Source organism: Macaca nemestrina, chromosome 3, assembly GCF_043159975.1.
Source record: "Macaca nemestrina isolate mMacNem1 chromosome 3, mMacNem.hap1, whole genome shotgun sequence".
In the NCBI taxonomy this organism is placed as follows: Eukaryota; Metazoa; Chordata; class Mammalia; order Primates; family Cercopithecidae; genus Macaca; species Macaca nemestrina.
This window is the reverse complement of record NC_092127.1, coordinates 90036742-90051674: the sequence shown is the minus strand read 5'-3', so window position 1 is coordinate 90051674 and position 14933 is coordinate 90036742. Positions and strand designations below refer to the sequence as shown.

The following is a 14933-nucleotide window of genomic DNA, read 5'->3' as shown; positions in this document are numbered from 1 at the left end:
GAGCTGTGGTGCGTGCCCCTAGTTTGTAGATTCCCGGGTGCACTCGCTGGCGAGGCTGTGCGGCGCCGGTTTCTTGGCTAAAATCCGACAGCCTTATTGCAGAACTTGTTTCTTTGTCCGGAAAGGGCTCCCCTGTGTAACTTTACACCAGTTATCGTAGATGAGGCTTGCAAATTACAGATGTGGACGGTGAGGGAACGGGAATTTCACTGATAGCGCCTGAGAACCAGTAAGAGACCTGCAACAGCTTTGTGCTCCACTGGCAAATGCTTCCTCCTCTAATACGCATTATGTGTGCTTGCAGACACAAGGAGTAAGATACAGCCCCTCAAGGGACTCGCCATAGGGAGAGGACACAGAGCTGTGGGAATAAAGGGGCCACAAAGAAAGACAGAGGCGTTTGCTGAAAACTTCCCAAGCTCCCATTCCAGCAGTTCCTGAAGGGTAGGTAGGATTTTGGGGAGACAGTAGAACGTGGGCAGAGTTGGAAGGAGGAGATGAGGGGAACAAAACGTCTCCTGATCCTGGACAGTTTGATGTGTTAAGAGTGGGCCAGAGTGTAGAGAGAGAGAATGGAGTATTTTTGCCGGTTTACACTTTGTTTGTTTGAGACAGAGTCTCGCTCTGTCGCCCAGGCCGGAGTGCAGTGGTGCGATCTCGGGTCACTGCAACCTCCGCCTCCTAGATTCAAGCGATTCTCGTGCCTCAGCGACCTGAGTAGCTGGGATTACAGGCAGACGCCACCACGCTGGCTCAATTTTGTATTTTTAGTAGAAATGGGGAGTGGGGTCCGGGGGGCGGGGGGTGGTCTCACCATGTTGGCCAGGCTGATCTCGAACTCCTAACCTCAAGTGATTCGCCCACCTCAGCCTCCCAAAGTGCTGGTATTACAGGCATGAGCCACTGCACCTGGCCTGCCGGTTTACTCTTAAACTCTGTTGTAAATGCTGGATTTTGTTAAAATAGCTCTATCAGACACACTGCTCTTCTCTGTCTGTTTTTCAGTCTTTTTCATGGCTTTTTTCCTGGGTACATATGGTAAGATTATGTCCAAAGTCTTTCCATTCCTTCACTCCACTCTCTCACTCACACTATGGCTTTTAACTTCTATTTATGGAAAGATGACTACCAGATTATTATCTCCAGCCAGGATGGCCCCCCTAAACTCCAGACTTGGACTGGATTTCTGTCTGCATTAGGATATCTCACAATCGAATGCAACTCCTAAAACTCATATTAATATTTTCTCCTTAAAGGGACTCTTCCCTCTGTGTGTTGACACTCTTCACGTACTTGCCCCAGCCAGAAACATGAGAGTCAACTTCTCCCTCTCCCTCAGTCCCTGCATTCAGTTTGTCACCAAACCCTAAATATCTATCTGGTTTTGTGCCCCTCTCTCCCCACTGCTGCTGCGTTAGTTCAGGCTTTCATAATTTCTTACAGGATTACTGAAAGATCCGCCCATCTGTTTTCTTTGATGCCAGGCCCTTGAATCTGATACTTGAAAGCCCTGTTAGTGGCGTAACACTAATCAAAACGTAACATCAATCAATGCCATTTCCTAATTTCCTTCAATAATTTTTGAATGATGTAGGCTATAAACAAATACCATTCTTCTATTTAAAAATATTCAAGGGAGAACAAATGGATAAAATCCAAAGTCTTTAGGCCAGTCAGGCCCTGAATTACTTCATTCTGTATATGTCTCTATCCTTACTTCCTGCTCTTCTGCCAAATTTCACACCAACCTTTAAGGAACATTTGTAGTTCCTTAAAAGGACTATGCTTTTTCTTGATTCCAGGCCTTTGTGTATGCCAATACTTCTGCTTGGAATGCAGCAAGCAGTTTCTAGTGAGGAAAAAAAGAGTTTTGGCAGAGAGTTAGTTTTCTTTTCCCTATTGCAGATATACTGTCTATTTTCTGGAAAGAGACACTTGCATTTTTGTAGTACCTTGTTTAACAATAATAGAAAAGACTTCAGGTTTCTGGTCTGACATGTAAATAATTTAGAAGTCATCACTCCATCCTAACAAGAACTAAAAAGCGAAACAAAATGAGAAATTAACAACTCTTCTTAGAACTGTAGGAGAAGTGGGGTCACAGGGAAAACAGCTTCCCCAAAATTAGAGACACAGATGGGTGGATTCAAAGAATCACAACTTACCATAGAAACGCACCTTCGCAGGAACCATTACTGGAGTAGGAAAGTCTGGCTCTAATTAATGAATTGCCGGAGGCTCGCTATGGATTAGTTTGAGAGTTAAAGATTCTGGGGGGCTTTCACACTTTGTGAGTTTTACCTCCATGAATTCTCAGAGAAGATCAGAGAAAAATCTCCAATTGCTTCCTGCATGAGGAGTGTAAAAGGAACTATTTTGAAAAATTCTAGAGCATTTTGTTCTTAACAAGACTTGCCATCAAAAGAAACTGTTTTACTAGAGCCTAGTGTACTGGGATTTTTACAAGTGGTTAACTGCCCTGGGGGAAAGGAAATACCCAACTCTAGCTCCCTCTAGACATTCTGTACCACCTAAGGGGGTGGGAAAACAAACTGAGAACTGAAGTTTACAGCCTAGGGACCCAGGCTTACTAAAAGAATGAGATAAAATGGTAGAACTGTAGGACACTTCCCCTTCCCGTATATCTTACCACTACATTACTAAAGGGCTGTTTACTGCAATTCCTTTGACCCAGTATGTTTTATCTGCCTTTCAATAAAAAATTGCAAGGCACGTTAAAAGGCAACATAGTTTGAATGGACAGAGGAAGCAGCGGAACCAAACCCAGAGGATGACAGGGATGTTGGTATTATCAGACCATGAATTTAAAACAACTATGATTAATATTGTTTGAAATGCTTGTTCCCTGGTACCGTAAAGAAATAGTACTTGAACATAAATTTAATTAACAAGGCCATTTTTACTTCTGCAGAAAGGGTACACTCGCCAGCAGTTTTGCCACGAGAATACACCAAACAAAGGAGACAGGGTCATTTATAACCTGATGCGTCCACCCTACTGCTGTGTCCGGTTTCCATTGGCTGGAATGGGACCTCACATTCTGTATTTGTCGTGACTGACTAGCAACTTAGAACTTTTTAAAAGAGGCAAAGGTAGAGGAGAACAAAGGAAGGAGGAGGTAACTTGTGGAATGATGAGAAAGGTAAAAACACTTTTAAGTAAGGAAGAGGAACAGGCTGTGACCAATCCTTGCTTGGACTAATATCAGCATGCCAGGGCAAATATTTAGGAGCACAGGTCTTTGAGTAAATTTTGCTTCTAAGAGAAGTTACTATTTATTCCTCATTAAATGGGGAGGAAAGTCTTTGAAGAGGAACCTCTACTTTATTTTTTACAGTATGCTAAGGGCTTTAATGGAAAAAATAGACAACATGCAAGAACAATGGATAATGTAAGCAGAGAGATGGAAATTCTAAGAAAGAACTGAAAATAAATGACAGAAAAAATACTGTAACAAATGAAAAATGCCTTTGATGGGCTCATTAGTAGACTGAATGTGACTAAGGAAAGAATCTTTGAGCTTGAGGGTATGTTAATAGAAACTGTCAAAACAAGAAAGCAAAGAGAAGAAACGAATAAATGGAACAGGATATCATATACCTGTATGGGAGTACCAGAAAGAGAAGAAAGCAAAAGGAGCAGAAGCAATATTCAAAGCAACTATGACTGAGAATTTCCCCAAATTAATGTCAGGAAACAAACCACAGATCCAGAAAACTTAAACACCAAACAAGCGTTCCTTCCAAAACAGAAAGCACAAAGCCCACATGGGTTCACTGATGAATTCTTCCAAACATTTAAGGAAGGAATTATACCAATTTTCTACAATCTTTTTCAGAAGATGGAAGCAGAGAGAATACTTCCTAACTCATTTTACGAGGCCAGCATTGCTGTAATACCAAAGCCACAGACATTACAAGAAAAGAAAACTACAGACCAATATCCCTTATGAACCTAGATACAAATATCCCCAACAAAGTATTAGCAAATTGAATCCAACAATGTATAAGAATAATTACATGCTACAACCATGTGGAATTTATCCCAGGTATACAAGGCTGGTTCAACATTAGAAAAATAAATTAGTATAATCCATCACATCAATGGGCTAAAGAAGAAGAAAATCACATAGCAATAGGTGGAGTACAAAACATTTCACAGAATTCAACACCTATCCATGATGAAAACTTTCAGCAAATGAGTATTAGAAGGAAACTGTCTCAATGTGATAAAGAACATCTACAAGAAGCCTGCAGCTAACATCATACTTAACGGTGAGAAACTAGAAGATTTCGTGCTAAGACTAGGAACAAGAAAAAGGTGTCCTGTCTCACCATTCCTTTTCAACATCTTGCTGAAAATCCTACCTAATAGAATAACACAAGGAGAGGAAATAAAATGTATATCGATTAGAAAGGAGGAAATAAAACAGTCTTTGCTTACAGATAACATGTATCTGTTTACAAAATCTGAAAAAATTGACAGAAGTCTCCTGGAACTAATAAGTGATTATAGCAGGGTTGCAGGATACAAGTTTAATACACACATTTCAGTCATTTTCCTATATGCCAGCAATGAACAAGTGGAATCTGGAATTAAAAACCCAATACCATTTACATTAGCATCCCCAGAAATGAAATGCTTAGGTAGAAATCTAACAAAATGTGTACAAGATCTATGAGGTAAATTATAAAACTCTGATAAAAAAATTAAATAAATGGAGAAATGTCTCATGTACGTGGATATTCTGAATCAACATTGTCAAATTGTCATTTATTCCCACTTGCTCTATAGATTTAACTAAATTCCAATAAAAAAAAATCCCAGCAAATTATTTTGTGGATATTAAGAAACTGATTTCAAAGTTTATGTGGAGAAGCAAAAGACCCAGATTGGTCGACTGAATATTGAAAGAGAACAAAGTTGGAGGACTGGTACTACCTGACTTCAAGTCTTACTGTAAAGCTGCAGTGGTCAAGACAGTGTATTATTAATGAAAGACAAAGGAACAGAAGAGAGAACCCACAAATAGACCCACATAAATATAGTTGATTGATCTTGGACCAAGGGGCAGAGGTGATACAATGGAGAAAAGATAGTCTTTTCAATAAATGATGATGGAGCAATTGGACATTCACATGGAAAAAACAGAATCTGGACACAGACATGATACCTTTCACAAAAATTAAGTCAAGATGGATCACAGACCTACATGTAAATTGTAAAACTATAAAATTCATAAAAGATAACATAGGAGAAAACCTAGATGATGACCTTGGGTATGGTGATGACTTTTAAATTACAACATGAAAGGCATGTATGAAAGAAATAATTGATAAGCTGGACTTTATTAAAATATTTTATGAAAGTGTCATGAGAAAAGACAAGCCACAGACTGATAGAAAATATTCACAGAATGTTTATTTGATGAAAGACTGTTGTCCAAAAAACACAAAGAACTCTTAAAATTCAACAATAATAAAACTAACAACCTGATTTAAAAATGGGCAAAAGACATGAACAGACTTCGTACCAAAGAAAATTTACAGATGGTAAATAAACATATGAAAAGGTGTTCATCATCATATGTCATTAGTTAATATTAAATTAAAACAGTGATGAGATGTTACTACATTAGAATGGCCAAAATTCCAAACACCGACACTAGCAAATACTGGTGAGGATGTGGAGCATGAGGAACTCTCATTCATTGCTGATAGGAATGCAGAAATGGTACAGCCACTTTTAAAGATAGTTTGGTACTTTCTTACAAAGTTAACCATACTAATTATATGATTTAGCAGTTGTGCTCCCTAATATTTACCCAAATGAGCTGTGAACTTACTTCCACACAATAACGTGCACACTGATATTTATAGCAGCTTTATTCTTAATTGCCAAAACTTGGATGTCCTTTAGTAGGTGAGTGGATAAACTGTGGTGCATTCAGACAATGACATATTACTAAGCACTATAAAGAAATAAGCTATCATGCCATGAAAAGACATAGAGGAATTTTACATGTGTATTGTTGAGTGAAAGAAGCCAATCTGAAAAGGCTATACATACTGTAAGATTCCAACTATATGACATTTTGGAAAAGGCAAAACTAGGAAGACAGTAAAAAGATCAGTGGTTTTCTTGGTTTTTAGGGGAGGAAGGGATGAATAGTTAGAGCATAGAAAATTTTTAGGACAGTGACACTATTTTGTATACTTATAATGGTGGATACATGTTACTATGTATTTGTCAAAACCCATAGAATGTACAACACCAAAAATGTTCAAAGAGCAGGAAGAGAATTACAGCTTGGTTTAGAAATGCTCTGCACAATATCCTGGTAGTTGGTAGTGGCAGACTTGGAAGAATCTTGCTGTGGTATAGAACTTCAAGTATTATATTTCTGTGAACCCTCTTGGACAGGAATGAAATCGCCTGAGGTAAAGATCTACATTGGCTTATGGGTAGCAATTAATGATTTGGTCAGATGATCAGGGACTTTGAAAGAATATGATTGTAAGATTGGTAACGAGGAAATCTGGAGTAGAGGTGTGATGGACCTTTTGTAATGGTCACTGAGTGAGGAAAATTATTTTCCATGTGCTTCTCACCAAAAGGTCTGATTTTGAAGGACATTGTCAATAATTAGGTGAACAAGATGATCCACCTTGGGGATGTTGTTCAGAAGGGTATCCAAGTGCTTGCTCCATGGGCTTGTAAATGTAGTGGCCATGGATATAAGCGTGGGCCCAACGTCATAGATATTTTCTTATCAAGGTTGTTCTGACTCTGCCACTGCTGAATACCAGATTGAGAAGTAGCACCACCAACCCTGAGTCCCCAATATGGTATAGTAACTCAAGGGGACTAGACAGTTTCTATGCGACAGGTTGGTTACATTTGATCTCTTTCATCATGGAGGAGGCAGAAATTTGTTCTCACTGGGACCAACACTTACTCTGGATATAGAATTGTTTTCTGGCTCTGTCATGCTTCTACTTCTACCATCATCCATGAATTTATTAATATAGATTAAACATAGACTGAGACTCTGAGATTTAAAAAATTAAGGCATAAGCTTTAAATTATTCTGTTATACATGTAGGTGGAAAGGAAAATGCTAATGGTTTTCTTTTAACTTAGCAGAAAAACTAAAATACTGCTTAGAAATACAGAGATGTATTCTTACAACATTTTTCCCAGGTCAAAACCTTGTCAGTAAGACAATCAGAATTACAGATTCCTTTTGGATGTTATTTTCACAGGACAAAGCAACACTTTGTAACACTTTGGAGTCTTATAAGACATTTTGGTTCAAATAACATTACAGAGAATGGATTTCATTTTAGCAAGGAACAGAAGAGGTTCTAGTAACAATTATGAATATTCACACAGCTCCATATTGCTGAGGATAACAAGTGGATATTTTTTGGAACATTCTTAATTTAATATCTTATCAAATCAGATTTTTTGAAATACTTCATGATGCAGAATTATGTTTCTCTTTTCATAGCTGCAAGGAGAAGGGATATCTTTTTCTCAGACTTCTTTGGTTAATTATAAAGACTTTCATTTTTAAGGTCAGCTTCTGAAATTTTATTGGCTATATTATAAGCAGGCCTATAGAGGATAATTTTATTGGCAGAAATGGAGAAAGTGATAAAAAGTTATTTAATACCAAATCATAGGATGGTATTGTTTTTCTTCTATATTATTAACTACCCCTTGTTTACCTATAATTTCTTTCAAAAAAACCTTGAAACTTCAGGGAAGACAAATGGTCTATCCTTGTGGTTTTTTTTTTTTTTTTTTTTTTTTTTGAGATGGAGTCTCGCTGTGTCGCCCACTCTGGAGTGCAAGGCCGCGATCTCGGTTCACTGCAAGCTCTGCCTCCCGGGTTCTCGCCATTCTTCTGCCTCTGCCTCCCCGGTTCTCGCCATTCGCCTGCCTCAGCCTCCCGAGCAGCTGGGACTACAGGCGCCTGCCACCATGCCCAGCTAATTTTTTTTGCATTTTTAGTAGAAATGGGGTTTCACTGTGTTAACCAGGATGGTCTCGATCTCCTGACCTCATGATCTGCCCCCCTCGGCCTCCCAAAGTCTAGGGATTACAGGTGTGAGCCACTGTGCCTGGCCTATTCTTGGGTTTAAAGTTATAGAATAATAATGCCTAAGAGATATGAAAGAAAAAAATTAAAAAATTAAGTTTCTAGAAAAGAGCAGTCTGGTTTAATAGCATTTTAGAGTGGATATATTTAGGAATTTTATAAAACTCAATATTTGTCAACAATAGGAGATGGCTGGTAAGAGAATACACAGAGACGGCATTTACTGGCCTATTTTTCCAAATAAGAATGTTATTCAGACTGTATATAGAACATTGAGTTTAAGTTATACTTAGAGCCATTTAATTAGGAATGAAGAGGACTTGGTGGTAGTGGGAAGAGTAGGGGAGAGGCATGCCAATAGTCTTCAGCTCTCCGGGGGACTGGACGTACGCTGTGATACTCCAGAGAGCAGAACGAGGAAGGCAGAGCTTAGCTTTAGCCATAAGGAAGAAATTGGTCTGTGTATATGTTAAGCCCAAGGTCGGCTGACCTACCAGACATGTTTTAAAAAGTGATTTCTTTTTTTTTTGAGACGGAGTCTCGCTGTGTCCCCCAGGCTGGAGTGCAATGGCGCGATCTCGGCTCACTGCAAGCTCCGCCTCCCGGGATCCCGCCATTCTCCTGCCTCAGCCTCCTGAGTAGCTGGGACTACAGGTGCCCGCCATCGCGCCCGGCTAATTTTTTTGTATTTTTAGTAGAGACGGGGTTTCACCGTGTTAGCCAGGATGGTCTCGATCTCCTGACCTCGTGATCCGCCCGCCTCGGCCTCCCAAAGTGCTGGGATTACAGGCGTGAGCCACCGCGCCCGGCAAAAAAAAGTGATTTCTTTATTGAATTTGGAGTTGGAAACCATCTATGTTTCTTCACCCAACTTTTTACTTTGAAAAGTTTCAAGATTTCAAAATTTGAAAAACAGGACAATAAACATCTCTATGTCCTTCACCTAAGTGTACCAATATTTTTTGCCACACTTACTTTCTCTCTCTCTCCCTCCCTCTCCCTCTCTCTCTCTCTCTCTCACACACACACACACACACACACACACACACACACACACACACACACACATTTTTTGATAAAACATTTGAAAGGAAGTTTCAAAACTCGTGAAATTCACCCTTATCTCCTTCAGCAAGTATCCCCTAAGAACAAAGACACTTTCCTACTGTTCCCATTCATCCTTAAGACAATGTTCAGCTTGCAGGTGCTATGATTCTCATAAACCAGTAAGAAAAATAGTGCCTGTTTTCCCTGTAATACAGGATTCATTCAGTAAAGTTCTTGCCTGCTTCACAAGGTGCATTGCTGGAGGCCTGCTCTCTGCAAGCCTCTTAAAGAATATGAAAATAGTCCTGCCCTCAAGAAGCTCATCAGATGAAATAATACATATGAAAATACTTAAAATGTTAACTGTAAGTGAAAGATGCTATTATTATCTCTTTGCAAATTCTTTTTCTCAAAGAAAATAGGGTTTAGCAGATGGAAAAACAAAACAAAACAAAAAAGTACCACCAGAGGGCACTATAGTAGCATTTGTAGTAGCATTTGAAAAGCAGTGTTTGAAGGCGTTGTGAATATATCTTAAAACTTCATTATTTTTTCTTCTCAGAGTAATATACTGTGATTGTATTGCCTTCTAAATTCAACTCTTGTGCACCCTATTAACTGGTGTTCTTAAATATTTGTAACAATTTCAGACCAAAAAATAAGTTTTTTTACATAGACCCATGTATCTTATTATACTGAACAATATAATTTTTTTCCTGAAAATTTAATAATCTTTGACATACTGAAGGTCCATGGCTTATGTGCCTCGGGCAGATTTCCAATGTTTGGTCCAGAAGATAGGGTTAGGGGGAGCGGTAATTCTGATGAAATGTTTAGAACAAGGGAAGGTAGATCATTCATCAAACCTTTAAAATACCGCTTTTTGTTTTTTCCTTTGGAGGGGTCAAGTTCCATTCCAGTTTTGTTTCACTGGCTTGACTCCTTTGAAATATTTTAATTTGTGTTGCCCCTACTCTTTCAAAAAGCAATATTCTTTAAATGAAGAATGAATATGAGAATACTCAGGAGAAGTGGACAACTGTCAGTAGTTTACAGACTTTTAAAAATGCCTTTGAAGCGTAGTTCTTAATTGGAGGTTTTCTACATATTGCCAATGGCATCACTGATGTGTAATTTTTGTTTTATCTGGAGTATCATATAGAGATTCAGCATTCATTCTTCAGTTTGAAAGAGATATATTTGAGCAACTTAGGCATTTGGTGTGCATTTTGAAAAATTATACTATAGGCCAGGTGCAGTGGCTCATGCCTGTACTCCCAGCATTTTGGGAGGCTGAGGTGGGCAGATCACCTGAGATCAGGAGTTCGAGACCAACCTGGGCAACATGGCAAAAACCCATCTTTACTAAAAATACCAAAATTCGCTGGGGGTGGTGGCACATGGCCTGTAATTCCAGCTACTTGGGAACCTGAGGCAGGAGAATCACTTGAGCCTGGGAGGTGGAGATTGCAGTGAGCAGAGATCGTGCTACTGCCCTCTAGCCTGGGTGATAGAGACTCTGTCTTAAACAATAACAACAACAAACAAAACAAAACAAAACAAAAATTATACTGTAAATTACTAGGAATTTCAACTGGGTGCATGGAGGAGAAAAAACCCTCTGTTGCTGAAAGAATGATGGAGGTGAAGCCTTAAACTCCATACATCTCACTCTGGGATTTCTCAGTTGTATTTTTGCTTCTAAGGCAGGGTCTTGCTCTGTCGCCCAGGCTGGAGTGCAGTGGTGCAATCACAGCTCACAGCAGCCTCAATCTGGGCTCAAGTGATCCTCTTTCCACCTCAGCCTCCCAAATGGGTAGGACTACAAGCACATGCTGACATGCTCAGCTATTTTTTATTTTTACTTTTAGTTTTAGTAGAGACAAAGTCTTGCTATGTTCCCCAGGCTGGTCTCAAACACCTGAGCTTATGCCATTGTCCTGCCTCAGCCTCCCAAAGTGCTGGGATTACAGATATAAGCCACCTTGCTCAGCCTCATTGATTTTATGAATAATTCTAACAGCTCTGCCAAGGATAATCAGAATTTTTTTTGAATTACAAAACTAGATATGAAAATTAGAAGACTCATAGAGACAGGGACATTTACTGCAGCAGTGATTGCTCAGAGAAAGAGAGAGGAAGGGAGGAGAGAGAGACTGAGACTACTGAATCACAATTTAGCATAAAAATTAGTGATCATAATATGGACAAGAGACAGGGAAATACTGGATAGAAGAGGGTGGTTCCCCAGCAAAAGCCCCACCCTCAAGCCTGGAGACCCTCGGCCCTGAGTGGGAATGGGCATTTCTGTTTTCGTGCCCTGAAAGTTGCCTTTTGACCTGCTATGCCCCCCATTTGGTACCCATATAACCCTGAACTTTAGGTTCCAGAAGCAGACGAGCAGATGAGATGAGGAGACAAGCAGATGAATGGCAGAATGAAGTGGCAGAGAAAGAGAGAAGAGGAGGAACATCTGAACGCCAAGAGGAGTTAGGCTGGGGGTGGTGGGAGAGGAGTTTAGCCTCTGGATGGCCAAACTCCAGGGGAAGATAATCTTCCCACTGCATCCCCACTTTCAGCTCCCTATCCATCCTGCTGAGAGCCACCTTTACCACTCATTAAAACCCTGCATTCATCCTTCAAGTCTGTGTGCAACCTAATTCTTCCTGGATGCTGGGCAAGAGCTTGGGATACAGAAAGCTCTCACACTGGCCCTCCGCCCTTGCAAAAAGGCAGAGAGTCCATTGAGCTGGTTAACAGTTATGCTGTCTGTGGATAGCAATGCTAAAAGAGCCTTGTAACACTGGGGCTGCAGGCACCCACCCCTAGACACCACTGCGGGGCTGGAGCCCAAAGCACTTGCCCTGACTTCTGCACCTTACAGTCTGCATGCTCCCCTTCTTGTCAGGGGTTTGAGCAATGGTGACTGAACAGGCGAGTCACACCCACGTTGCACATCCTTCGAGGGGGATCAGGAACTCTCCCATTTCAATAATTACTATTCTGTGTTGTTAAGATTATATTTGGGATTATCTATTTAGAAAAAAAGGAAATATAGAAAATGTTTTGGAAATATTCCATTCAAAAGGGTGAATATAAAGTATTCAGACATGAGGATAGACTTTTGTTATCAAGCAACATATATTTATCGAGCATCTCTGGTAGAGGGATGGATTCAAAGATTGTTCTGCCTTCAGGGAGTTTACAAACATGTACTTGAAAAACTAGCAATGGAAACGGTGTGTGATAGGATTTTGATGAAAACACTAAGCATCAAAGGAGATCAGGGAATGAGAACAGCTTTGTGGCTGCAAAGATCTGAAAAAGAGCTGGGTCTGAAATGGAATCTAGGAAGGATTCACTGAGGCAAAGGAAAGGAGGAAAGGGGTGAGGAGAGAGAAAAGAATTAATATAGGGAATTGTATGAGAAAGGCCAACAACGTGTGGAGTGCATTTTAGTCCCACAATGCCAACAAAGAAAGCATTTATAGATAAAGTGTCTGGCTTCCATTTTTAACGAGAGAGAATTTTAAATAAGCAAGAATATAAGTTTCTACTTTGAGGTATTAATTACTATCATTTCAGCAAAATGTTTATCTTCTCTCAGAATTCAATACATGGTAAATCATTTTTAAAGAAAACTGAGGTTTCAGAAATTACTCCAAGGTGAAAGCTAGTCTTTATTACTCTGATCTAAATTATTATGTATCTTGTCTGTTTTTTTTTTCTTCAACTTTTATTTTAAGTTCTGGTCCAAGGTGAAAGCTGGTCTTTATTACACTGATCTAAATTATTATCTATCTGATCCTTTTTTTTCCTTCAACTTTTAAGTTCTGGGGTACGTGCGCAGGATGTGCAGGTTTGTTACGTAGGTAAACGTGTGCCATGATGGTTTGCTGCATGGATCAACCCATCACTTAGGTATTAAGGCCAGCATCCATTAGCTATTCTTCCTGATGCTGTCCCTCCTGTCCCCTGGACAGGCCCCAGCGTGTGTTGTTCCCCACGATGTGTCCATGTATTCTCATAGTTCAGCTCCCACTTATAAGTGAGAACATGTGATGTTTGTTTTTCTGTTCCTGCGTTATTTGCTGAGGTTAATGGCTTCCAGCTCCATCCGTGTCCCTGCAAAGGACATGATCTCATTCCTTTTGATGGGTGCATAGTATCCCATAGTGTATATGTACCACATTTTCTTAATCCAGTCTATCACTGATGGGCATTTGAGTTCTGTCTTGTCCTTTTAAACTGTTCATTGTAACATCTTGAGTATAATAATTTGAAACCTTCCATTTTGCTATTTTTATATAAATCTTTTCATCTGTTAAATCTTATAACTATGAATGTTTACTTACATTATTTTATAAGTACATCAATTTTTGTAACTTTTAATTGACTATTGAAAATAGCATTAATTAGTACCAATTACAGATCATTAAGCTCAACATTATATGTTGTAAAAATTATCAAAGATCACTGATCATTAGAGAAATGCAAATCCAAACCACAATGAGATACCATCTTATGCCATTCAGAATGGTGATTATTAAAAAGTGAAGGAACAACAGATGCTGGTGAGGTTGCAGAGAAAAACGAATGCTTTTACACTGTTGGTGGGAACATAAATTAGTTCAACCATTGTGAAAGACAGGGTGGTGATTTCTCAAAGATCTAGAAGCAAAAATGCCATTTGACTCAGCAATCCCATTACCAAGTATATCTCCAAAGGAATATAAAATATTCTGTTATAAAGCTACATGCACTTGTATATTCATTGCAGCACTATTCACAATAGCAAATCAAACCAAATGCCCATCAATGATAGACTGGATAAAGAAAATGTGGTACATATACACTATGGGATACTATGCAGCCATGAAAAGGAATGAGGTCATGTCCTTTGCAGGGACATGGATGGAACTGTAAGCCCTTATCCTCAGCAAACTAATGCAGGAACAGAAAAACAAATACTGTGTGTTCTCATTTATAAGTGGGAGCTGAACAATGAGAATACATGGACACATCGTGGGAAACAACACACTGGGGCCTGTTGAGGGGGTTTGGGGGAGGGAGAGCATCAGGAAGAATAGCTAATGGATGCTGGGCTTCATACCTAAATGATGGGTTGATCTGTGCAGGAAACCACCATGGCACACATTTACCTATGTAACAAACCTGCACATCCTGCACACGTATCCCAGAACTTAAAAGTTGAAGAAAAAAAATCATCAAAGATGAAAGGGCAGTTATTTTATAGAGATAGAAACTTGAGAGAGTAGATATGCTTTTATTCTTTTTAAAACATTCACATAAATAGATTCTGATATTTCCTTACATGTGATTGCAGTTAATGATAGAGTGGGGCTAAGAGAAAAGAAATTAACAGATGTTAAAAAGAAAATTATTTAGCAACTTATTTTTAAAAAGTAGCTTGTGGCTTATTGGAACACAAATTATATAATAGTGTTTTATGTATGTATATGTGTGTATATATTAACATATATACACATGATCACAATTACTATATATTTCATATATATATTTCATATATATAATGTGTATATATAGTGTATACATGTACACATATATGTGAAATATAGTGATTTTTTCCAGTAAAAATCTTTTTATTGTGGAAAATCTTTTTTTATTTTTATTTAAAATTTTTTATTTTAATTTTTGAGGGTATTAGATGTATATATTTATGGGGTACATGAGATATTTTGATACAGGCTGCAATGTGTAATAATCACATCATGTA

General features: G+C 38.9%; 1 long non-coding RNA gene across 1 annotated transcript in view; it reads left to right on the top strand.

The window, feature by feature from the left end:
* The first annotated feature begins 13 nt into the window (after positions 1-13).
* The window catches only part of LOC105486379 (uncharacterized), a 49977-nt gene continuing 35057 nt past the window's right edge, over positions 14-14933 (top strand). Inside the window, exons 1-2 of the long non-coding RNA XR_011621150.1 lie at positions 14-229; positions 305-444. This is a non-coding gene — a long non-coding RNA (uncharacterized lncRNA). The remainder of the gene's footprint in view (positions 230-304; positions 445-14933) is intronic.